Below are 25,384 nucleotides of genomic sequence, written 5' to 3'. Positions count from 1 at the left end.
GCCAGCGCCGCAGCCTCCCTTCAGACCCGAGTTCACAGCTCCCCGGAGAGCAACACCCGATGGCGACTGGCTGGGGACGCTTGCCTTACGGGCAGGAATCCGAATTGGAGCTTGACTCCGAATGGAGGTGTTTCTCTGTCCACTCCTGTATCTTCCCCCAACATCCCATGCAATTCATCCCCAGACTCGATCCTCCGAGATTCCCCACCTCTCCCTCTCCCCCTCTGCTCCCGAGCGCAGCCTCTTTCTCGCTCCGCGCCAGGAAGAGAGCGTCTCACCTTGGCAGGAGGCGAAAGCTCCGTTTCCACCACCGCCCCCTCTCTTTGCGACAAGCTGCCCCGAAAATCCAAAAACTTTCCTGCTGCTCCCCGTTGTTTCAGGAGAAGGCTGCGCTTTTGGGATTCAGTTCCCTGCTTGATCGACGGGGAGGGGGCTCGGTTACTTTACTTCTGCGCACATAAAATCGCGTGGCAAAGTCTCCCTCCCACCGCGCGCCTGGGTCCCCCAAGGCGCTTTCTTATCCCACCCAGACACACCGTTTGCTAGAATCCGACCTCGAAAAGGTCCCGAAGGAAAAAGAGAGAAAGAAAGAGAGAGAGAGAAGGAAGAAATCCCTTCCCTTACCTTCTTGTGTTAATAATCCATAAAAAATAGTACGAGGAGAACGAAAACTTTGTTTTTGTTTTTGCCCCCAAGTAAGGTCCCAGTCTCCCTGCTGCTATTTCCCTTTCTCTGATGGCCTCAGAAACAGAGTCCTGTAATTGATTCAATGCTAGAGACCATCCTGCCCAAACTAATCATTTGCTTCAAGTAAATAGCTGTCAGGAAATGAAGCCCCCCCCCCGCCCGCGCTCCTTCATAATAAGAGCCTCCCTGGTTTGTTGGGCGCCTGAGCTCCTCTGCCCGCCTCTTACGCTGGAGGGGGGCTGGAAGGGGGGGGTCAGCCCTGGCTTTCGGGCTTCATTTGGGACGGGGGCGGAGAAGTGCGTGCGTGCCTCTGTGTGTGTGTGTGTGTGTGTGTATTGGCGACGGGGAGAGCTTGACCATATGGTAGAGGCTGGGGGTGGGAGGGGGACATTTGCACGACACGGGGGGTGACTTTATTTCCCCTTCTTCCCAAATGGTCCCAGTTTCATGAACGAACAGAAGTTTCCCCTCCTCACACAGTCCCAGGGACGGTGGGTCGGTCAGCTGCCTAGACTTGGGTTCACGCTCGCCATGTAAGTTGATGGAGGCGCAATCGTGGTCGTCCGGACTTGCTGGTTTATTTATGATACTGTCGTTTCACAGACTGGCCCCAGCCCTGCAGCCAGTCTGTGTGGAGGGAAAGCTGAGATGGCTTGTTGCGGACTGATCAGACCGCGGTTCAGGGAGCGCTAGCGAAGCCCATGTTGCTACGGAGTATTTGTGAATGAACGGGAAAAGGAGAATGGGAGGTTTGGCGAGGAAGGGGGGAGGGAATATGCCCATCCATCTCTTTTCCACAATGGTGGCATTCTACTGCTTCGTGATTTTATTTTACTGAGCGCACAGTCACAAGAACCATGTAAAGGTCTTCTTCTGGTAGATAACCAGGGAGTTAAGTTTTTATGCGGGAAGATATTCCGCGTGAAACTGCAGGAGGGCTACAATGATCTGTGAATAGCTCAGTTGGTAGAGCTATGAGGCTCTTAAGCTAAGGGTCGTTGGTTCGAGCCTCACCTGGGCAAAAAATTCCAGGAGGTTGGGCTATAGATGACCCTCTGATTCTGTGATTTTACGACGATCCGAAGCGCATCAAGTGTCACTCGAAAGCCTGTTTTGAACTGGAGTGCCAGAATAGCCTGGTCAGATTGGAGTTTTGTGACTGGATAAGGAAGAGATGCTGTGAGCATTCCTGGGCGTGTTGCTTGTTTGTGTGTGTGTGTGTGTGTGTGTGTGTGTGTGTGTGAGAGAGAGAGAGAGAGAGAGAGAGAGAGAGAGAGAGAGAGAGAGAAATGTTGGTGGGACAAGGAGATCTGGGCGCTATCATCGTGGGAGTTAGAACAGGCTGCTATATTTATTTTCCGTCTAGCTCGTAGGAAATGAAGCATCAGAACGCTCCGCTTCTTGCAACTTCGGAGCTGTTCCGCTTTGGTGGCCAAGGGGGCAGTGCAGCTCCAGGAAAGAGCGCGGGGAGGTGGAGGGTGCGGGGAGGCGCTGATCATCTCCATTTCAAGGCGCGCGTTAGAATAATAAATTTGGAAAGAAAAAAAGCAGCAGCAGCAACAACAACCACCAAAAAACCGAGGGTCCTCTGGCGTAAACTCTTTTCCTTTCCCCCGCAAACTGCTTTTGCTCTCTTTCTCCCTTCCTCCCAATGAAAAATTCCTGCAGGGGTTTTTCAGCTCAGTTCAGTTCATCACTCGGTTGCCAGATATTGCCTGTTGCTCTCTGGCCATCCTTGAAAACGCCCTGCCTCTATCTCTATAGGGAGCGGGTTGCTGCCACCCCTTATCCTCTCTGTGGAGAGCCGTGGTGGGTCATCGCCATCCCAGATGCTGCTTGGAAGAAGAACTATAGTCCAGAGAAATGATCGCTCGGGCTATAAGTTGGTTGGGAAGGGCTATTTCCCCTCCGGGCTCTCCGTCCATGACACGTGTCCATCCACCGTGTGTTTTGTTTCTGGGGCTGAAATCAGGAGCAGCTGGCTGAAGGGATCTGGCAATTCTAAGGGACCTGATGGAGGCAGAGGAACTGGCTGCGTTGCTCTCAGGGCAGACTTTCCCTGCTCATGTCAAGGATCCTCTCTGGTTGTGTTTCCAGCTTGCGTTTCTCTGGGCTCATATTGCCTGCAGCCCCTTTAGCACGACTCTCTTTCCACGACTGCATCGTCAACTGGGGTGAATGCGCAGCCCTGGCCTATTGCTTCCACATGTTCCTTCAGGAAATTATTGGAGGCAGACCTATGAACAGCCCCTTGTTCGGAATGCTAACAGGATACCGTATTGCCTGGAGAGGAACGGCACTCTGCAATCTGCAGCTCAGCGCCAGGGAAGAAAAATCCTATGTGTGTAACTTACCTTCTCGGAGTTGATTATGGCTGAAAAGCTAATACAGGAAATACAGGTTTATGTTATGGATTGGGGAGATGGAGGGGGGAAAGAAATCTCCCGAAACTGACCGGTTGCAAGAACTCACCAGCCAATTGCTTCAGAGGCCCCCGGGGGTGGGGGTTGAGTTTGGACTCCAACAAGAGCGCTTTGGTGTACCTGGTTTGTGGACTGCAAGCCTAGCTAAGCTCTATGGAGAGAAGGGAGGGAAATAATGATCAGCAGTTTAATAATAGAAAAGGAGTGTGAAGCGACACAGCACTCAGTAAATAACAATGATCAGTGGCAAAGATGCTCCATTGGCAATATCCATAGCTGTCAACGTTTTCCTTTTTTAAAAAGGGAAATTCCCTTATTCCGAATAGGATTCCTCGCAAGAAAAGGGAAAAGGTGACAGCTATGGCAATATCCCTCCTGCATGAGGTGGGGAGGTCACACGACCAGATGTGTAAAATCCTTTGGATTTAAGCCGATCAGGTCTCCTTGTTGTCGGTGGGCTTCCTTCTATCCAAATTGCTACAGTCTAACCGAGTCCGCTGGATCTGCCCGTGCGTCGTCAGCGCGCAGGGAAGGAGAGGAGAGGGCGGGAAAGCGGGGGTTGGGGTTTCTCTGTGCAGATAAAAAGCCTGGAGAACTGATAATGGGTACTTTTGTTGCAGGACGTATAGTCCGGGCCAGATGTGAAGACGGAGCTACTGCTCTGGAAAACAGAAAAGAAAGGAAGAAAGATAAGGGGGGGGGGAGAGGCGGGAAGAGCGAGCGGGGGAGAAGGGAAGAGGAAAGCATATTCTGTTTGTAATTAGGTGCCTGATTTGAATAATGCCTTTGTTAGGATTGTAAGCCTGGAGAAATGGAGGGTTTCCAAGTGAGATCGGGACAGAGGGCATCATCACACATCCCTTCTGATGCTGCAGTTCATAGATGGACAGATCTATGGATGGATGACGGACTGACATTGGCCAGCTTAATATGAAGCCAGCTCATCTATCAATAATAGGAGAGGGGGAGGTATTACACACACACAGAGAGAGAGAGAGAGAGAGAGAGAGAGAGAGCGCAGCACCTTTTCTTCGACTTTGCAGGGAGCGAGCGCTAAAGAGAGGCCAAGAGAGGCCTTTGATTCCGCGATGTTATTCCAAGATTGTACAAGATAGTTGGACGGAGAGGAGCAGAGGTGTCATCCCTGTGTGGTCCTCCTGTGCTTGGGAACAGGGCGAGAAATCCTCGCTTTCCCCGCCTCCAACCCCCTTCCTCTAAAGCCTGGGTGTTTATTTTTTTCCCCCTTATCTAAGTAGCTGGGGGTTGATAGAAAGCAGAGAATATTCACACCATATGTGCCCTTGGGTAAGCAGACTGTTGCCCTGGCCGCCTCCCACCAGCCCTCAGCTGTCTCCTCGCCATTTGCTGGGAAGGGAGCCCCGCTGGGCTGAAGTCAACCGCGCGCCCCCCTTCTCTCTCTCATCCTTCGCCTCCTTCTCTATCCTATTGTGCTCAGGAGCCAGCCAGCTCTCGTTAATGGCAGGGGTGTGCTGTGATCGGTGAACTGTGGCTATCTTGGCCCAAAAGGGAAAGTGCCACCGGCGCCCTTTCCATCCTGCGTGTCGACTGTGTGGCACTGTGTGGCCACTGGGAAGCCAGGATGCTCCAGGGAAGAGGGATGGGAGCATTGCCTTGAGGGGGGCAGTGGGGGAGGCAGAAACGAGCTTCTTGTGTAACTGATCAGAAGCTGTTCGTGCGCATGTGTGTGTGTGCGTGTTGGGGGTTTTTCAGAACCATCATCTCCCTCTTTCCCCCAAAGTAGTCTGAAGGACATTTGTTTTTCACTGAGCTAGTCCATTTTAAGCTTCGTGCGATTTGCAACGTCTCCTTTTAAGCAACACATTCTTCATATATATGCAGAACAAACTGGAGCCGGCGTGTCAGAGGAGGGGCGAATGTGTATTCCTCCGTTAGGCATCAATCTGTGAAGAAGAGTGTCTGCCCTGCTTCAGTTATCCCTTTTTGGGAAGCTATCAGATCCTAACAGGGAACTAGACTCTTACCAGAAAGCTAGCCTTACAGCGCATTCCATAGGGAGCTGCGCAAAAGTGAATATCAATGGGACTTACCGTACTCCCAGATAAATGTGTCTATGAATGCACCACCAGTGTAGTTTTCATTAATGTTATGGTCCAGTGGTTCCCAATTAGCTAAGAGATCCGTTGTTCAAAAGCCAAGCCATGAAATTTGAATTATCTTTATGGTAGTTTTTGTTGTGTGAATGGTGCACGGACTCGTTTTGTGGGTTATGCGGACCCCCTGGGGTTTATGGACCACTGATTGGGAACCACTGTTGTTGTCGGGATTAATTGCTATACTTTGTAAAATCCAGCGGAAGAGTCCCTTCCACAGCTTCCCGAAGAGTGTATAGATAGTGGATTACAGGAATGCAGGATCGTTACACCTGAGGGCTGTTTCACACGTGCATGCTTGACACATTGGTGGCCTGACTTCAAGGGAGACTATTAGTGTATGGGGGCGGGCTGATGTCTGGAAGAAAATCATTGCTGTGGTGTGTTGGGTCTGCAAATGGCTCATTCACAGGATGGCTCATTCACACGTGTAAGCATTGATGCAGTCATCAAGGTGATGGGGCATCAGTTTGTAAAACATATGTGCACATCCTGCATTAAATCCCTGCACCTTTCCCCGAGGGAATGTATTTCGTTATATTTGAAATTGCCCTTCTTTAATCCCTCTCTGTCTGGCTGCCATTAAGTTAGGATTGATACCTTCTTCGTGATGATTGATTGATGAATTAATTAAAGAATCTAATGTTGAATATATCTCAATCAGTCCTGTTCCTTGATGGAAGGTAGTGTACGTATGCTAGTATTGTCTAAACAGCCTCTCTCTCTCTCTCTCTCTCTCTCTCTCTCTCTCTCTCTCTCTCTCTCTCTCTATATATATATATATATATATATATGTGTGTGTGTGTGTGTGTGTGTGTGTATTTCTGATATGCATATGTTTTTATGTTCCCATAAAAAATTACTTTCCCATAAGCGTCGTATTTAACGCAGATAGTGGAAGTGCCTCAGGCTGTTGCCTTTATTAAGACGTTACACCTCTGGATTCCAATCGGTTAATCAATACATCAATCGAGTAAAAGCAAAGCAATGAATGGATTAACACCTCCTCCCAAATACAAAGACATTTGAACATTTTGAAACAGAACTTGCTTGGCACATACGCTTACAGCCAGGCAAATATACTTGGGTTGGCAGCATAAAACACTGTTCATTGCAAACTATTATGTCTACTCGGGAGGAGTCTACATTGACTTCAACGAGACTCTCCCAGGTTGTGGCCTTAATAGCTTGACGAATTCATATTATTTCCCATAAGTGCCTGTTTTATGGCAAGCTTCCTGTTCTTTCCGTGTCCCAGTTATTTTTATATCTTTTTTTTTCAAAGAAAGCGTTGAGTGAGGGCTAAAACATCCACTAGGTTTTAGTAGACTGAGCTAGATCCATGTATTTGTAAGGTTTTTTGTTTTGTTTTTTAGGACGCGTTTCAAATCTGATTTCTCAGTTATATAGATTTTTTGGCAGCAGTTTCTCTTTTGAAACAGAAACACTAAAAAAATTGCCTTTTCTGTATCAAATCGAAGATCCATCTAGTCCAGAGATCAGGGTTCCAAAAGTAAGCAACCAAAGACTGAACATCCCACTGGGACCGATGGCAACAGATCTGAGGCATCCGCTGCGCTCACAACAAAAGCTAATGGATCTAATGGAGATAGGACAGGCGGAGCAGGAATAGTTCTTTTGAAGGAGATAAAAGAGATAAAGTGGGTTTGGCTTGCGCGCTCGCTGCATTGGGCAGCCATGCGATTGCCACACACCCAAATCTGATTGGCTGGTCACTTATAGAGAGGGGTGTCTCATAAATAAAAATAATAATACATCGTGTCTCATTTCTTCGAGGTGTTAGTGTGGTGTCCCTTAAACTGTGGCTCTTTAAGGTCTTGCGGCGAAAAATGAAGATCAGCTCTTACAGCCTTTCTCAACCTGTGGGTCCCCAGATTTTGTTGGACTACAACTCCCATCACCCCTAGCTAGCAAGGCCAAAGCTCAGGGATGGTGGGAGTTGTAGTCCAACAACATCTGGGGACCCACAGGTTGAGAACCGCCTATTTCAAACGTCCTTGCGTCTCAATTCTGCAGCGAATGTGACAGCGATCCCATCTATGGCTCAGTTTCTGCTTCTGGCACGTAGTAAAAGTGCGTGTCTGTGTGTGTGTGTGTGTGTGTGAGAGAGAGAGAGAGAGAGAGAGAGAGAGAGAGAGAGAGAGAGAGAGAGAGAGAGAGAGAGAGAGAGAATATGGAGGAGGCTTGGTTCTCGCCACAGCATGAAGGGATGGCGGGATGGCTTTCTCAGCTCATCCATCCCAGCCTCCATTTTTCAGACCTCTCAAAAAGAGCTTCTTCCCCGCCATTTCATACCTCTCCTCCCCACCTCCCGTGAATAAGGACTAAATAAATATTCCTCGTTGGAAGTGAGGGACGTCCAGAGCTCGTGTTATGAAGGGCGGGAAAGGAAAGGGGGAGGAGGACTCGAGGCGTTCGTGCGGCAAATGGCTCCGTCAAGGCAGGAAGCCAGCCAACTCCAACATTTCTTCTGGCACTTGAAGCAGAGCCCCGCAAGCAACAGTCAAAACAAAACGCTCAGCGTCAATGGATCCAATAACGCGCGATTGGCAGCTTCAAATAAGCTTCTTGAGGGCAGTTATAAGGCTGCCCCGTGGCTCCAGAGTCCGCCCCTCACCCTTTCCCGAGTTTTACCTAAATCTAGCTCTCCCCTCCCCCCGCAACTAAGGGAATGATCACTATATTTTAAAAAAGCCCTCAAGAGGCTTTTTTCGACCTTCGACCACTGCCCGCGTCTCTACCCTCAGCTTTTCCACTTCCCGCCTTTATTGCCTCGTGTGGTGCTGTGGCGACGCGTGAGGGAAGAAGCGCTCGCAAGCTATTGGGAAGCCGAGCTCCCTCAGGCGAGCGCCCGGCGCTGTCACTGGCGGACGGATTTCCCCTCGCAAACCAACTGAGGCGGCGGATGGCGGGGGGATCTGCCGCCCAAACCCGCTTTTCGGAGTAGTCGCTGAGGCGAATGTCGTTTCTTCTGTCCCACAACGGACGCCCAGATACATTAAACACTCCTCCCTCGCCCCACACAGCGTCCATGTATCACAATGGAGACCGCGCGGGTCCACGTTGACTAAAAGTGGCGAAGCGGTCGAGTCCGAGGGACTCACTCTGAGGGAGGAGGGGAGAAGGGAGGCGAGCGGCGGGGGCTTCCTTTCCAGAGCTGCTCGTTAAGTTTTCTGCCTTTTATTGAGTCGAGGGTCTGGGAAGGCAGGCTTTTCCAACACCCCCCCCCCCGCCTCCTTCAAGCTGCGCGCCATTCGCCCTCCATGGACGCAGACGCGTTTCCTCTCCCCTCGCGCCCTTTTCTCCCGCCTCATCCCAAAGGGGGGAAGCAAACCCAGCCGAGGCGGCCTCTTCGTTCATTTCGCCCCCTTTTGTTTTGACTGCAGCCAAAGGGAGGTGTTGCTCTTGGGCTGGCCTTTGGTTCAGAGTCCTTCCCTGGCCCTCTTCCCTGACATGGTCGATTATCTTTTTTTATTATTTTATTAACTTCGTAAATGGTGGGTGGGTGGGTGTGCTGGAACTTGCAGGAGAAGGAGGAGGGAGCCGGCTGTGGGGAGGGGAAAACTCTGCAGACGAGTCCCTGAGGCGAGCTGGAGTCTTTTGTCTTGCTCGATGGAAGGTCTGGCTTCAATTATGGTGGCCCGTGTTTATGCCTTTTCGCAGCAAATAGACTCGCTGGCTTCATCTGAAACCCTTCTCGGCTGCCCCTCTGCGTCCCACCTTATGGAATGTCTCCCTCCAAACGGGCGGGCTTTTTAAAAGTCTCGTCTTTGGATTCCCCACCCACCCACCAAAACCCCCCAGCCCTTATTCAAAACTGCCTAGAAAAGAAAAGTGGGCGCGCGCTTTCGAAACACCCCCCTGAGGTTTACAAAAAGGCAGCATCCGTTCTCTGGAGCAAAGTGGTCTTTCGGGAAGGTGTGAAAGTCTTCCCACTCTCTCTCTCTCTGCAAACATCAAAGTCTTTCCCCAGCGATTTCTTCTTGCGATCTCAGAGAACCGACGGAGCAGCACGTCCATCCTTTTCCTAGCAGCAGGAAATGGCTTGGAGATTTCTTCTTTGATCCAGACCAGAGGCAAACGCTTGCTCCGAAGAGAAAGGGGGCTGGGTGGAGAAAAACACACACACAGCACCGATCTCATTCTGTTTTTCCCCCCTATGGTTTCCAGCTAGCAGCTGAAGATTGGCATATAGACACTTTTTTAGAAACAGAGGCTTCTAGAGCCTTACCTGAGGAGCCACACATACAGGAGGCTGTCATTGCTCAAGTAGGTAGGTGGGAAGTGGTAACTATTCAGTGACACAGGGCATGCAAGCTTCACTTTCCCATCCAGTCCCTTGACTCCCAGGGACTACATAGGTAGAATTAGGTCCACAAGCACCCCCTCCCTCCTCCATATGTTCCTTCTTTCTTTTGCAACTGCAAAACATTCCTGTGTGCACAAGTGGAAAAAAACTTAGTCAATGGCATCAGCAAAACTAGCCTTTCACTTATGTGAATGTTCCCACTGTTTTATACCCTGCATTTGGAAGAAACCAGGCAGGCACTCCAAACAGTGTTAGCAGCTGAGAGAGGGGAGAGGGGGTTTTATGCCAGGTTGTTCCTACTTAGCCTGGTCAAATCTGTTCTGCAACACTCACTCATGTGAGCGACCAGACATGATCCAATGGTGGGTTTTTTGTATATCTAGTAAGGAAGGCTAACCTTTTTGGTCCCAAGGGCCACATTTACCCTTGGCCAACCCTGCAGGGGCCACATGACACCACAGGGTGTAGCCACCCATGCTCGCACCCACACAACCCTGCTTCTCAGCTGATCCTTGCAGGTCAGCTAAGGAGGGAGGTTTATCAACTGGGCCCTGCTCTTCAAATGATTGATCTGATGACCAGTGTGGGGTTGATTTGCATACCCATTGGTGGGCTGGTCGAAGAGGTGTACACCTTTCCACTCACATCAGCACCATGTCTAATTTATTTTTTGCTTTTCAGCACTACTCCCAAAATCTGGGGTATTTATGGGGTGAGGTGGAAAAAAATGCTGGAATCAGGTGTGACGTTAATATATGAGAGTGCTGGAGGTGAAATGGTTAAACAAGTTACCCAATCAGAACCCAGGGGGTGGAGTCAGAGGGACTATAAAACCAGCTCTGGGAGGGGCAAAGGGAGAAGTTCGTTGGGAGTTGGGTGGTTGGTTGGAGTGGGAGTGAATTGGGATAGAGTGTGGGTAGGTTGAGTTAGTGTAGCGAAATAAGCTGAGTCAGGAACAGTTAGGAGCTAGGAAGACAAATAAGTATCTGGGAGGTGGTTTAGTGAGTGAGAGCAGGTAGCGGAAGTTATAGGTCTGGATAGGCACCCCATGATTGTAATTGACCGATACCGTTTATGAAACCACACGCTTGTTAAACTGCAATAAATAAACAGAAGTTTAACCTTGACTGGACTCAGTATTGTACCAGGTAGGGCCTGGGTGGTGGCAGCGAGAAATAAAGTGGTGGCACAGGGATCAATAGACAGTGAAACATCTGGGGACCCTGTGTGATCGCCACATTAGGTATCCTGGGTTAGCGCCACCACTTGGTCTAATAAAAGGTAGAACCTGATGTCACTGTGCATTTGTCCATGGGGCTAACATGGTATGGCTGCAAAAGTCTATACTGCACCTCAATAAGTGGGTCAAGGAACATTGTATCATTGCTGCTCTCTGAACAGTTATGAGACAGCATGGGTGTGAGATAGGCCCATAACAGTTCCCACTGAAGTTACTGGAGGAGTGAGATTAGAAGCAACTATTGCAGAAGAGCCAGGGCCAACCTAAGACAGCTGGATCACACATTTCAATACTATCTAAAAATTATTTGCCAGGTGTGGCCCTAACATTCCTCAAAATGAATCTCACCCCCCTGTGCTCCTGGAGTCCATTGGTGTTCGTCCCGCTGTCTGAGCCAAACAATGATAGAACACAGAAATTAAAATGATTTTGAAGTCTTATTAGAGATAACCATTAACAAGTGGCAACAGGCACTGATGCTGGGCAGTGGGTTAACTTAAGGGATGCAAGACAGGGCACTCCATGGTGTATTCAGCTCTGTCCTATAGTACTTTGCCACTGTGCACCACCCCTTAGCTTCTGCTCCTGAGACACGCTAGTGGCAGGGCCAGCCTTGAGCAGAGCAGGGACAATTTTGTTCAGTCAAATGCAGTTGGTGCCATAGTTATTTTGATGACACAACGATCATTCCAAAGAGTGTCTGGGGGTCTCAGTCACAGTCTGAGGAGAATTAGAGAGATCGTGATCTCCATTTTTCTTTTGGCACCATATTTTGACAGGGCAGATACAGGGAATGTTTTTTCTGCCGGGATAAACAATGGGAAGAGCATGTAAGTGAAGCTCCAAATCTTTCTCTTCCCAGAGACCCTAAAGACTCCCTCCACTGAGGGGACAAAAGAACAGAGAGGAAAGAGACCAGATCTCAACCATCATCTGCACTAAGCCTGACAAGGTTAGGCAGCTCTTTTGCTGACATGCTCACATGGATAGTTTCTTTGGCTTCTTGTTTTTCTTCTACAGCACCAGCCTACTCATTCTGTTTGCTCAACAGAATTTGGCTCTGAATAGCACGGCTCCAGTGAGGGGCGGGGAGGAAGAGAGAACTAAGCTAGAGACAAAAGAAGTTAAAGACTAGTTGTTCCCACCCCTTCACTCCCCCTACCTTTGTTTTACTCAAACATGGCTGTTTAACTTAAGATAATTGATTGTGTTCTTTGCTTGTTTCACTGTGGTTGCTGTTGCAGTCTCAGTATATTTTCTTTGCTGTTGTTATTGTCGTCGTTGCTTTCTTTGGCTTTTAATGTAAAATGCTGGTTTCTTCCTCCCTTTCCCCCAGCAATCCTCCAAAGAAGTTAAATATGGCATACATATTTTTCCTGGAAACAAGTTTCATTTTCTTCTATAGTCCTGGGGTTTGACTCTTCTGGCAGTGAGGCTGCCTTTGGCCCTTAGGCAGATTTAGCATCTCTACTTTGGAATGAGGTCATGGAGCCCAAAGCTTTATGTTATTGCCGTGGCTTTCAGTGTGCACACATGTGTGCATGTGTGGAGTTTGTGCAAGTGGAAGTTTGGGGATCGTGCTTAAAAAGGGGGCCCTCGTTTACTTCCCATAACCATTTCGCCTTATGTAACTGGCAAGCTGTAAAAATATATTGGTAAAATACAATAATACTTTGTACTTTTATTATATTGTTTGGCACTCCCTGTTCCCTGTGTGATAGGAAGCTCCAAGAACCTGTGAAGCGTCAATTACCTTTAAAGCAGCAAGAGAGTTAAATTTACTGGAGGCTTGTTGTGTTTTTGCAAGAGTTTGTTTATCTAGCAATATGCAGGTTGAGCAGATGGGAAGCAAACAGGCATACAGGCAAAAGTGCAGATTGCAAAGCACAATCAGTTCCTATGATCCTAAAAAGCCAGCCTGGTCTAAGCTTGTGGTTTTTTATTCCTACTCTGGCCACACTAAATACTGGAGTAGAGTCATCTGTGGCTTCAGGTGCCTTCTACAATGGGTTTTAAGATAACCTCTGGTCATCTTCGATCAAAATTGGCCTAATGGACCATTAAAGATATGTTTAACATCCACCATCCACTAGCATACTTGGTATGCAAGAAGAAGCATCAGGTTGTTCAACTTTCTCACAAATCTGAGTGTTTACTTCTGTGTGTTTTAACACTTACTAACACTTAGAGCTTTATTGAGCGCCTTGAGATTTTGATCACCTGTTCTGTATAATTGTAAAAGAAGGTTATTTAATCAGTTAATTAAGAGGCAAGAAGAAAGATAGACAAGGCCCTTGGGTACAAGTAATGTGTTTGGAGCAGGGATTCTTAATATTGTTTCACTGTAAGAAAAACACAATTTGGGCCTCTGAACATGTCACAGAATGAAGATGGACCACTTGATTGATAATGTCCCCAGCCCAGGGCCATGAAGATCAAAGGAGAAAAGGGGGAGATCTAGTGGAGGCCACTGCTAACTTCACTTAAAATACCCCAAGGAAGGAATCACAAAAAGCAAGAAGTCCATGACAAATAAGATATTGTCAGTGTTTGGCACTCAGCACTGTCAATAATTTCATTGTGTATGCAGGTCCCGAAAATATACATTAAAATATGAGTTGAGAAGGATGACCAGGACAGAGCTTGTGCTGCTTCTCTGAATCTAAATACTGTTCTTGTGTTTAATTTTGTATAAACATCTTCGTTTGGGACATCTGGAGGGCTTATATGAACTTACAAGTTTAATGTAAGATTCATGTGTTGATGATCACTATATCTGCAATGTGAACTGATGGTGATCTACCATCAATAGTATTATTTATCATTATCTTTTTTTCCCCCCTTCTCTCTTTTTCTTCATTAATTTCATTTCATCTTTTTCTTTTTTCTTTTGCTTTCTGATAAATTCGCAAATAAAAATTAATCTGTAAAAATTCAAAGTTTTGTTTTGCCTTATGGCCAAACAAATAAAAAAATAGTACTTAACTATGATTGAAATATTCAGCTTTTGAGAACTTCAAGTTTTGAAGACCAGATCTAAAGCCAGTTCTCCATACATCATCCTAGTCACATGCACATCAATAATAATAATAAAAGGAATAGAAATAAAAAGAATAAAATAATTACTTGACCTCAGTATGGGCATGTTTTAAGTTGGGAGAGGATTTAAAGTGCAATCCATGTTTTCTCTAAGTCCCACAGAGCTTCATGGGGCTTGCTCCTAAGTGATTGAGCATAGGACTATCATTTTAGAGTATAATTGTTGGAGGCAGAGAAATATGAAGTTAGTTCTACCACCTGATTCAAAGTTCTGAAAGGCTGAAACTGGTAAGGGAGAAGTGCAAGTGGATGAACGCTCTTGTGTTCCTTCATCCATTTCCCATTTAGTATTTTACTATCTCATCGGACAATAATAAAAGTGTGTCTACCTTTCCCACAGTTTGGGGCACATTGGGGAACCAAAATGGCTTTGGATCTAAGCTGCTTCCTGGCTCAACCCTGGCATGTCCCCAGCATGCCCACTGCTTAAAGCACGGGAGGAGTCCTTGGCAATGGAAAGGGAGGCTCTGACATTGGCTCTCTCTATCCAGTGTCATTGGGGCAAATATAATCCTATGGTCCTGGAATGCCCTCCCACACACCATAGGATTGCACCTTAAGTTATAATCATAGCAAGGAAGTCATGAAGCACAGTTTTTCATCCGCAGAGTTGAATGAAAGTTACCAGCCATGTTCAGTGGTCTACCTAGCGCTCATAACTTTTGTTTCTTGCAGTCTGACAGCTGGCAATGATAAAGATTTGTACTCACAAAAACTTGGCCACCCTGTGATCTTCATAACCTCAGGAGGGATTTGAATCTAGGTTTCCCCAGTCCTAGTCAAACACCCTTGGCTTGACTTATGCAGACCTTGTCTGAGCATTGTATCACAATGAACGAGGAGTCAATTTTCCAGGCCTCATTGTAGTAGATTTCAGAAGCTCTGAGTCCGGCTTTATTTGGGAGGCTGTGCAGAGTGCTCAGAAAGCTCTTCCACCATTTGCATGCTCAATCCACTCTGACAATTTGGTTGTGCATATCAGCCCAACCTATGGCCACTAAGAGGGAAGTTCTAGGCTGCTTTTCTTCTGGCAGCAAAATGGAACCACCACATTTCCCTGATTTCTGACAAAGAGAAAATTTCTAAACCAGCCTTGGCAGGCAGAGTTCAGCAGTTTGTACTATTTGAGTAGGGCTTACAAGTTGAATAGACATATCTCTTGAATGACACCAAGAACACAACTGACAGAAAGGCTTCTACCATAGGTGCCAACTCCCTGGGGCCCTGGGAACACCCACAAAATTCCCCATGAAGGGGCCAGGCACCCACAAATTTCAGTACCAGGACCATGCATGCTGCATAGCATCCACAATCCAGGGCACCCATGGCCGCCAGGCCTAGTTGGCACTCCTGGCTTCTATAAAGGGGAAACTGAATTACCCTGACAAGCAGCAGGGCTCAGCTGATCGTTGATGTGTTGGGGAGGAGAGAGAGAAATGATGTGCATCTGTGTGCCTGTTCATTACTACTGAACGATGTGCTGCTGAGTGGCCTGTTGGGGAGAGAACATTTGGACTAGTGTCTGATAGTCCCTATAAAGTAAAGGTAAAGGGACCCCTGACCATTAGGTCCAGTCATAGCCAACTCTGGGGTTGCGGCGCTCATCTCGCTTTACTGGCTGAGGGAGCCAGCGTACAGCTTCTGGGTCATGTGGCCAGCATGACTAAGCCACTTCTGGCAAACCAGAGCAGCGCACAGAAACGCCGTTTACCTTCCCGCCAGAGCGGTACCTACTTATCTACTTGCACTTTGATGTGTTTTCGAACTGCTAGGTTGGCAGGAGCCGGGACAGAGCAACGGGAGCTCACTCTGTTGCAAGGATTCAAACCGCTGACCTTCTGATCGGCAAGTCCTAGGCTCTGTGGTTTAACCCACAGCGCCACCTGCGTCCCCTGATAGTCCCTATAGACTGCTACAAAAGTAAGCAAAAGCAATAATACATGTTTGCTAGGTTTATTTCTATGTTTGCCCAGTTTTAGAATGCCCTACGTCACATTCCCCAAGTGTAACTAATTCTTGTTGCCAATACAAATGAACTCCTCCTGTCAAATTTGTGGAGCTGAGCAAAGGAACGTGAGAATGGCAACTTTCTCCCCAAATACTAATTAATTCCAGATCCTGTTGTTTTGTGGAATCACCATCCCTAGCCTAGAAAGGGCCATGCTTTCAGTGTTAACTTGTTAATTATGCTTAAGTCAGGGCTCGGCAGGAAATCTGTGGCAGAGGTGAAGTTTAGGCCAGAGAGTTAAATGTTCTGCAAATGCATCAGATGGAAAGATGTGGGCCAGCACACAGCACATGTATAGCAATAACAGCCAAATAATGTCCCCCAAGGTAAACAGAGAGGTATTGGATACGAAAGCCCTCCAGGTGGTTTTGAGCATGGGGCATTAAATCCTAATGACCTGAGATGGATTGTTAGTCAACTACAGGATTATTAATATCCTTTGTGCTGCAAGGATTTCCAAATGTCACTGCGCAAACATCTGTTAGACGATGGAGGGCAGGGGGAGGGAGGAGAGACTTCCTCTGCAGACTGCGCTGCTGGCTATATAATATTGCACAATGTGGGCTGGGTTTAGCTGTTGTTGAAATAGTTTGGTTTGCTATGGCGCTGGTTTCCAGCAACGTCAAAAAGGCTTGTCTGCAATTTCATTAAACACACATGCACACACACACATGCAGCAGTACTTCCCTCCCCACCACAGCAGCATCTCATTGCCTTAGTAGCGTGCAAGAGTTAATAAGAAGTAAAATGATGCAGAGTGTAAGTTGCAGAGCAGTACAATTCCCCAGTGGCCTTTAGCAGAGCCACTAGGGGGCACTCGAGTCCAGGAGAGCACAACAAAATTAGTTCAAGACAGCTTGGCAGGAGTCCAAGGAAAATCAGTTGAATTGTGGATGAGGTATTCAGATTTCACCTCTGGACGAAACTACACGCCCCACTCGGGGTAAATGGAGTATTTGTGTGTGCGCCACTTCTGTTAACTTTATACAATGAACAAGATTTGACTCTTTCTTATATAAAAAAAATCACTCAAACATCCCTACAATGGAAAACTTCTCTCATCTCCAGCCAATTCCATTTTATGAACATGTTCTATTTACTGTCCCAAAGAACACTGTTGGTTTTAGCTAACCTCTGTTATGTAAGTATTGTGAATAGGACAATGTCTCTGGGGAGAACTAGAAACAATTACTTCCAAATGTGGCCTTGTCTTTCCCAGTCTGACCTAGCAGACCATTATAGAGCTTATTGTGCTTTTTCGTTTTTTAAAAATGCCCTGTAAAGTCGAATAACAAGGAGTTGCTTGCACATATATAACTAAAGAACAAGCCTGCGTAGCATATGATGTGTCAACCCAAATGCATCCCAGCAGAGGTTTGATAAACTTCATTGTTTTGATGCTATGGACTGCAAACACTGGAGAGGGCAAAGAGACAAAAAGGATAATCAAGCAACCAAAATACATTGTGGATGTGCTCTATCTGCCTTGATGCATCATAGGTTGTTCAGTGTCCTACATAAGACTATGGGAACTTGCATCGTATTGTTGCTGGATTAAAAGGAAAATATCTGGTTCATAAACTCTAATTAATACAAATAAATGCAACAGTGACCTTATTTTAAACCATTTCCATGTAGAATGGCAGAAACGGTGCTGTTGTTATGAATGTAACTGTCATATAACAGCAGACGTGTCACAGGAATAGAATTGTGCTTGTGCAAAATATAAAAGTATAAGTGGACAAATCCAATAGATACAAGCTATTGTAAATATGAGGTCCTACAGTCCAGTTACACCTGTTGGTGTCTTTTAATTGCTCTTTGCCCTGTGTGGTCACTGTTTCTAAAAAGCCTCTTAAGTTCTTTTCCATGTGTTACTCTTTTTTTCTTTTTTTTCCTTTTTTTGGTTTTCATTTCAGTCTACCCAATATTGACATAGAAAGAAGAAAGTTTAAAATAACTTGCTCTGTTATGTCCTGTACTCTGGCAGACCCACTGCCTAGCCTAGCTTTGAGAATAGTAACATCAGTTTAAGCAATTTTTGATTGCTCCAACAGAAATAAATGCTTTAGGGCAGGAAATGTTAAGGATCTGCGCCAGTCGCAAGTTTTGCCTTGTATATGTGTTGGTTGTGTTGGGAAGGAACCTGTTATTTGGGTACCGATCGATTCTGTTAAAACTGAAACCATGGGGAATCTAAAAATGGTTACATGCATTTTCTTTCCACAGAAGTGGATGGAATTTGCAGGCAAAGGCGTCCCAGCATGTCAGCATCACAAAGAGGCTCAGGGCTGGCAGGACGGCATGAGAAGGACACAACAGCCATGAAACTTTCAATCCCAGTCTCACCTTTGCTTTGCAGGACTGGGACCAAAAGGTGCATGGCTGTTGGGTCCTCCTCATGCCGCCCAGCCAGCCCCGAACCAGCGAGGCTGGGCTGACTGGGCTCCCCCCTGTGCTATTTCACTTTCTGAAGAAAGAAGGCTGTAGTTAATAGATTCTGAGATGTGTTGGGATTCAAGGGGCACTGGGAAACAGCTAGCACATAGGAAGGAATAATTCCTTTTGAAATGAACATGGTGGTTCTGTAAGAACACGAGTGAGTGTGGGTTTCGCAGCTGGAATCGCTCAGAAAAGACTTTTAATCACCAAATAGACTAAATCTGGAATTGTCAACAGACACACCCATGAAAGGACCAAATTGTGTCAATTAGAAAAGAGCTGTGTGACAACAATCAAACATAAGTAAGGCACATCTTAAGTTATGCACACAAATGTGTTAAAACGTTCTGTTTTTATTTTTATTTCTGCATTAATAAAGTAAAATATAAGAAGAGACCCGCTGGATCAGGCCAAAGACCCACCTAGTTCAGCATCCTAGTCTCACGATGGCTAACGATATGCCTATAAGAAGCCCATAAGCAAGACGTGAGTGCAATAGCAGCCTTCTCTCTTGTGATTCGCAACAGCGGATATTCAGAAACCTCTGGTTACTGGAGGTCGTACGTTGCCATTGCATTCAGAAAGTAATTATGGGAAAGCCCAAAACTTTGCTGTCTCATTACACCCTGATTCTAAACATATTTGCTTAGAAGCAAGTCCTATTGATTTGGGGGTGAATGTACTTCCTCGTAGGGAGCTCAGGATTACTGTTAGTCACACTGACCTTTTCAGTAAAATAGATGATTCAGTTCAGCATCATTTGTACTCCTTGTACGACCTGAATGGTCTTGATTAACGCAATCAAGAAGAGAACACTGTAAGCATCCTGTTTCTAGCTGGCTGACGATATCAGCTGTGGCAAGGTCTGATACAGAGAGAAAATGCCTCTCATTTATGAAGTTCAGCCTCCCCTAATAGGGGGAGGGGGGGTTCGGGTGTAAAAAAGTAAGGAAATTGCAGAGATGCTTAAATGATTTCTGTCTTTGCTGCCCTTGTCAAACCATTGTTTTAGGGCAATGCTTGTTAAGAACTGTATCAGACAGAGGTGTCCCAGGATGAAGTTTTAGTTGGTAGAATAAATATTTCAAAATGTTGAAAGTAGCATGTTGTTGGTGCCAGACAAGACCAGCCCACCCATGTGGCAAGGTGAAGCAGGCGGCAGGATCCACAGGGGCAGCAGATTCCGGTGTAGGATCTTTATCCCCCTCCCCTTGTTCCTGACCTAGATCTTTACTCATCCCTTCTTCCCTGGTGGGGGGGGGGCATTTTGTCATTTGCCTCAGGTGCCAAAATGTCTCAGGCCCCCTTGTGCCATATAGCATTCCCTCGAAAGTTCAGAAACAATACATAGCTGAAATGGTTACATATTAAAATATGTGACTTATCCCTAAAATCAGCCTCCTTGCCAGAGGATTAGAAGGTAATCAACATAAATGAAATTTAACAAATGCAAAAATAAATCAAGGGAGCTAAGACAAATGTCCAAAATAATCATTTGGAATTATTATTCAATTTGTATACAGAGTGGTTATGCAGAATGGGTTTGTTTTGTTGCATTTTGGAATGGCATAGATGTTATATGTCCATCTGTATGCTGCTCTTTTCTTTATTAAGAAATGTGGTGGCCTTTTAAAAATAATAATTTTAACCTGAAGAAGTTATGAACTTTTTATATTTTATAGCTGGGTGGGTGTTTAAACATTTGTAGTGTGCCCTGTTTTGGGAAGGGGAGAGTTTCTATGTCCTGCCCTTTTTTGCCATTTTTTAGGTTTCTGGGTTCACTAGACTGCTGTAGCACTGTAGTTTTGTAGAATAGATTTTCTAAGCTGTTTTGATGAAGCCTGTCACTTAAGACTTCTGAGAATAGCTAGTTTGCTCACTCTAGGCACACATACACATTTCAAGGAGAAAACAGTTCGGGGAGAACTGTAGCCAGAATTTTTTTAATATGTTGTAGTATGTATTCAGTACAAAATATCAAATGGTCGAAGTGGGTACGTGTATATGCCATATAATATACTGTATTTTTAACTCTACAAGACACACTTTTCCCCTCCTAAAAAGTAAGGGAAAATGTGTGCGCGCGTCTTATAGAGCGAATGCAGGCTGAGCATCTAAGCCAGAACAGCGAGAGGGATCGCTGCACAGCGCTCCCTCTTGCTGTTCTAGCTTCTGGCTTAGCTGCGCGAAACCTCTTCAGGGCACAGGGCTGCCCTCTGTCCCTTCCCCCACCTCCTGCAAAAGCCAGCAAGAGCCGCATGGAGTGTGTGTGGGCTCTTGGGGGCTTTCCCCCGAGGATGGAGAAGGGCAGCCCATCAGTGAGGGCTGCCCTTCTCCCTCCTTGGGGAAAAGCCTGCAAGCGCCGCACACACGCTTCTCGCGGCTCATGAAAGGGAGTGTTGAGCAGAGCCTGGGATGCATACAGGCTCTGTTCAGCGCTCCCTTTAAATAATTCCCCCCCTCTTGCATTCACCCTCTAAAAACTAGGTGCGTCTTATGGTCAGGTGCATCTTATGGAGCGAAAAATGCAATAGTTGGTTGTAGGCCTTCCTTTTCTGTACTGATGAAATAAGGGAACTACCATGTTGGAATTCTCAGCAGTTACAACACTACCACAAGCTACTACTGTAGAGTAGAGGAGAATAGGGATCCAGTATGTGAATCCTTGTTTTTGCTATCCACTTACCTCAGATTGTTCAGTTTTAAATCCAGTTATTCAAAATTGTGAGTGAAAATTCCGAAGACATTTTTAGCATAACAAACAGACATTCACAATATCCTTGGAGCGGTTTCAGACTAAGTTAGTGGTTTCAGAGTTGATAGTGTTTCCAAAAGTCATGTTTACAGAATTGCGAGTCATGGAACTATCAGGCTCATGTGTTAATATTACTGAAAAACAGATGGCTTTGTCTGGGAAAGCTACGAGCAAATGATTTAATCTTGCCCTGTTTCAAGTGCCTTCCACAACAAGAATGTGCAAAATATAAAACTACACAGTCCCAAATTCCAGGAAGTGAAACATATCATTCCTGTCAGGCTCTGATGATAATTTTTTGTTTTCACAAGATTGTGTCTCTTCTGTTGTGATCTCAAAGACAACTGACTGCATAGTCAAGCAATGAATATCCAGTGTTTGGGTTGGGGGGATGGAACTTGCACCATATAGTTAAACCAAATGGCAGTTTCAACCATGAAGAAGCATTATGTGATCAGGGCTAAATGTGATTCAAGGTTCATTGGTATGCTTATACATTTTCAATGTCTGGACATTGCAGGTTTGGAGGGTCAGTCTGCTCTGAATCTCTTCCAATTCTTGGGGTCTTATACCCAGTGAGGGTAAAAATCTGTGGGAGGATTCTATTGTCTGTCTAGTCAGTCAAGATTCTTTGCAAGATAAGGACCTAGCTGGCCACTTATGTGTTCTCATCAGCATCCCAAAATAATGAGTTGGGTGGCAACAGTGATGGTGCCCTCTGGACAAATGGGTGGGCCTTCTCCCCTCCTCATTAGGATGGTAGATAGAGAACAATAAGAGTGTAGTGTGTGAGAGCTCAGCTGGAGGCAGACTGCAGACTGAGAAGCTGAGGGACAGAGGCATGCTTGCTTTGGGGCTGAATCCAAGCTATGACTATAGGAGAATCAGCATCTGCTGAGGTGTTAACGCTGTGAGCCACTCCATCTTAGGCTTGGGCTGTATATGTGTGCACATAAACTATATATCCTAAAGACACCACAGTGTCTGCTGTCCCTCGTTCCAAGGAAACTAAACTATTGGTAAGTGCCTGGAACCCCTGGAATCAGTGCAAAGCAATGCATATAGTGGCAACAAATCTTAATTTCACACATAAGCTCATGGGGTCTGAACTGGTGGCAACTGACCAGGAGAAAGACCTTGGAGTCATGGCAGATAGCTCAGCGTAGGTGTTGACCAAGTATGTGACCGCTGTGAAAAAAGCAAATTGCATGCAAGGGATTATTAGGAAAGGAGTTGAAAACAAAACTGCCAACACCATCATACAAAACTACCTTGTGACCACATTTGAAATCCTCTGTACAATTCTGGTCACCTCGCCTCAAAAAGGATATTGTAGAGTTGGGAAAGGTTTCGAAAAGGGCAACCAAGATGATAAAGGGTATGGAGAAACTCCACTAAGAGGAAAGGTTACAGCATTTGGGGCATTGACATGATAGAAGCTCATATACATTTGCATGGGGTGGAGAAGGTTTTTTCCTTTGCTCATAACACTAAGACCTGAGGACATCCAATGAAGCTGAATGTTGGGAGATCCCAGGACAGACAGAAGAAAGTATTTCTTCAAACCATGCATATTTAAACTTTGGGATTTGCTCCCACAACAGGCAGTGATGGCCACCAACTTGGATGGCTTTAAAAGAGCATTAGACAAATTCACGGAAGATAAGACTTCCAGTGAAGCTGACTCCTTTGTGGCTACTAGCCATGATGGTTATCCTCTGCCTCTGCAGTCAGAGGCAGTATACATCTGAATACCAGTTGCTGGAAACCGCAGGGGGGTAGAGTGCTCTTGTGCTTCAACCTTCCTGTAGGCATCTGGCTGGCTTCTGTGAGAACCAGATGCTGGGCTAGACTGCCTGAGCCAACAAGTTACAGGTAGGTAGCCGTGTTGGTCTGCCGTAGTCGAAACAAAATTAAAAAAATTCCTTCCAGTAGCACCTTAGAGACCAACTAAGTTAGTTATTGGTATGAGCTTTCATGTGCATGCACACTTCTTCAGACATGAAGATACGAACTTAGTTGGTCTCTAAGGTGCTACTAAGGGAGGCGGGTGGCACTGTGGGTTAAACCACAGAGCCTAGGACTTGCCGATCAGAAGGTCAGCAGTTCGAATCCCCACAACGGGGTGAGCTCCTGTTGCTCGGTCCCTGCTCCTGCCAACCTAGCAGTTCGAAAGCACATCAAAGTGCAAGTAGATAAATAGGTACCCCTCCGGTGGGAAGGTAAACGGCGTTTCCATGCGCTACTCTGGTTCGCCAGAGGTGGCTTAGTCATGCTGGCCACATGACCCGGAAGCTGTACGCCAGCTCTCTCAGGCAATAAAGCGAGATGAGCGCCGCAACCCCAGAGTCGGCCACGACTGGACCTAGTGGTCAGGGGTCCCTTTACCTTTACCTTAAGGTGCTACTGGAAGGATATTTTTTTTATCCAGCAAGGCTATTCTTATGTTATTGTGTTCTTAAGGCAACAGGGCACAGCCAAAATCAGTCTATCATTCTCTTTCTTACAACTGGAGCAATCATCTGCCACAGTTGCATGCAATGCTTGAGCTTGGCTTGTAGTCCAAAGCATGCCCAATATAGCTCCACCCACTTATTGGAATTTATCTGAAGTTCTTCCATGTGATTTACCACTCCCCCCACCCCAAAGTATAAACATTTACCACATTGACCTAATACCAGTGACCTAGCCCATGCTAATTCCATTTAGAATTGCCATAATAAAATGTTGAAATCTAGTCAAAGTTAAAGCCCACCAGTTGCTTATCTCTGTTCCATTGAAGATGAAGAAGACTTAATTCTGGATTGCACTCAAAGGTTTTTGGTTTTGCATTAAGCTCAGCTAGGTATTTACGCTATTTTGGAAAACAGATCCAGAAGCTTTTTGAAACTGCCTATCTTACACTGGGGGGGGGGGGGAATACTAGCCAGCCAACTATTAATGATAACACTTCCTTTGTGCAATACATCTTGTAAAGTTATCTCCATGAAAGAAAGAGTGCTGTGTAATGGTTCTCTGTTCTGTAATGAATGACTGGCTCATTTTTTAACAAAACTACAGTGAAGAAATGAGGGGGGAAACCAGAGGATGAGTTGCACAATATGGCACAGAACATTGAAAAAACTGTATTCCTCCACCAGACGTTTAAAGAGGAGTCAGCAATCCTTTTGAAATGCATACTTACATTTGGAAAGAAACCATGCATTTTTTATCGTGCCAAGTAAATTTAATTGTCTGTTATCACATCCTAAAGCTGAAAACCCAAGTAACACATAACAATGCAGTCAAGAGCTTTTGACTAGCAGCTATTTGAAATCTGGAGTATATCTGTTTTTGTAATAAGCCTGAGCACTAAATACTACTTGGCATTTTTGCCACACTTTAGAATGTTCAAAACACTTCACGTCTTTTATCTCACTAATTACAACAACAGTGTAAGGTTGCAGATTTAGGGCTGCTTCAAGCTACCAATTGAGTTGGTGGCAATTATGAGACCGGAACTGGAATATACTGACTCTAGGCTCAATACCTTATTATCATTACCACCTCTCTCTTCCATAAGAATGAAGATGTGATGCTGATAAGAAGCACTTAGAACAAAACTGCTTATGACTAGCAATTGCATAAACCAAACTAATGATTATTTGGCACTGCAGCAGATACTTCCTTAACTGCTGGTATTTGGCTGTTCACTCTGAATCTACAGTTGGGTAACAACCTGCCTAATATTCAGTGGCATAGCATGGGTTGTCAGCACCTGGGGCAAGGCAAGTAATTTGCGCCCCCTATTCCGTGGATTTACACCCCCTAACCCGTGGATTTGCGCCCCCTAACCCTAACCCCCAGATGTTGCGCCTGGTGCGGCTGGCCCCCCCTGCACCCCCCACGCTACGCCACTGCTAATATTATTAATACCAGTGAAACCACTATTAGGTTTTGGAGAGAGGGGGCGCAAAAAGAGTGGAAGAGAAGATGAAGATAGAAGGAAGGGGAGAGGATGGAATGCAAATGGTACACACACACACTCATATACAGTTGCAGACTGGAATTAAAAGTAGTCCCTGGGTTTGCAAATAAGTATTTCCTACAGCACCAAGCTTGCAAGTATATGATTTAAAACATTTGTTCAGTAACAGTGAACTGATAAATGAAGATGCGTATTCAATTAAATTTTACTCAGAGTAAACCTGTTGAAATTAGTGGAGCTAAATTAGTCATGTCCGTCAATTGCAATGAGTCTACTCTGGGTAAAACTTAGTTGAATGCCA

The 25,384-nt window shown here is 45.9% G+C and overlaps 1 protein-coding gene and 1 long non-coding RNA gene across 2 annotated transcripts in view; one reads left to right on the top strand and one right to left on the bottom strand.

The window, feature by feature from the left end:
* PDGFRA (platelet derived growth factor receptor alpha) overlaps positions 1 to 807 on the bottom strand; it is a 52,980-nt gene extending 52,173 nt beyond the window's left edge. Inside the window, exon 1 of the mRNA XM_081926505.1 lies at positions 625 to 807. The gene's annotated coding sequence lies outside the window, so the exon portion shown is untranslated. The remainder of the gene's footprint in view (positions 1 to 624) is intronic.
* Positions 808 to 2,230: 1,423 nt separating this feature from the next.
* Positions 2,231 to 5,949, top strand: LOC309378462. The gene is made up of 3 exons (XR_014172093.1): positions 2,231 to 3,028; positions 3,731 to 4,079; positions 4,111 to 5,949. It is a non-coding gene; the product is annotated as an uncharacterized lncRNA (long non-coding RNA).
* The last annotated feature ends 19,435 nt before the right edge of the window (positions 5,950 to 25,384 follow it).

This window comes from Podarcis melisellensis, assembly GCF_964234715.1.
Source record: "Podarcis melisellensis genome assembly, chromosome: 9".
Classification (NCBI taxonomy): domain Eukaryota; kingdom Metazoa; phylum Chordata; class Lepidosauria; order Squamata; family Lacertidae; genus Podarcis; species Podarcis melisellensis.
This window is presented reverse-complemented; position numbering and strand designations above follow the sequence as displayed.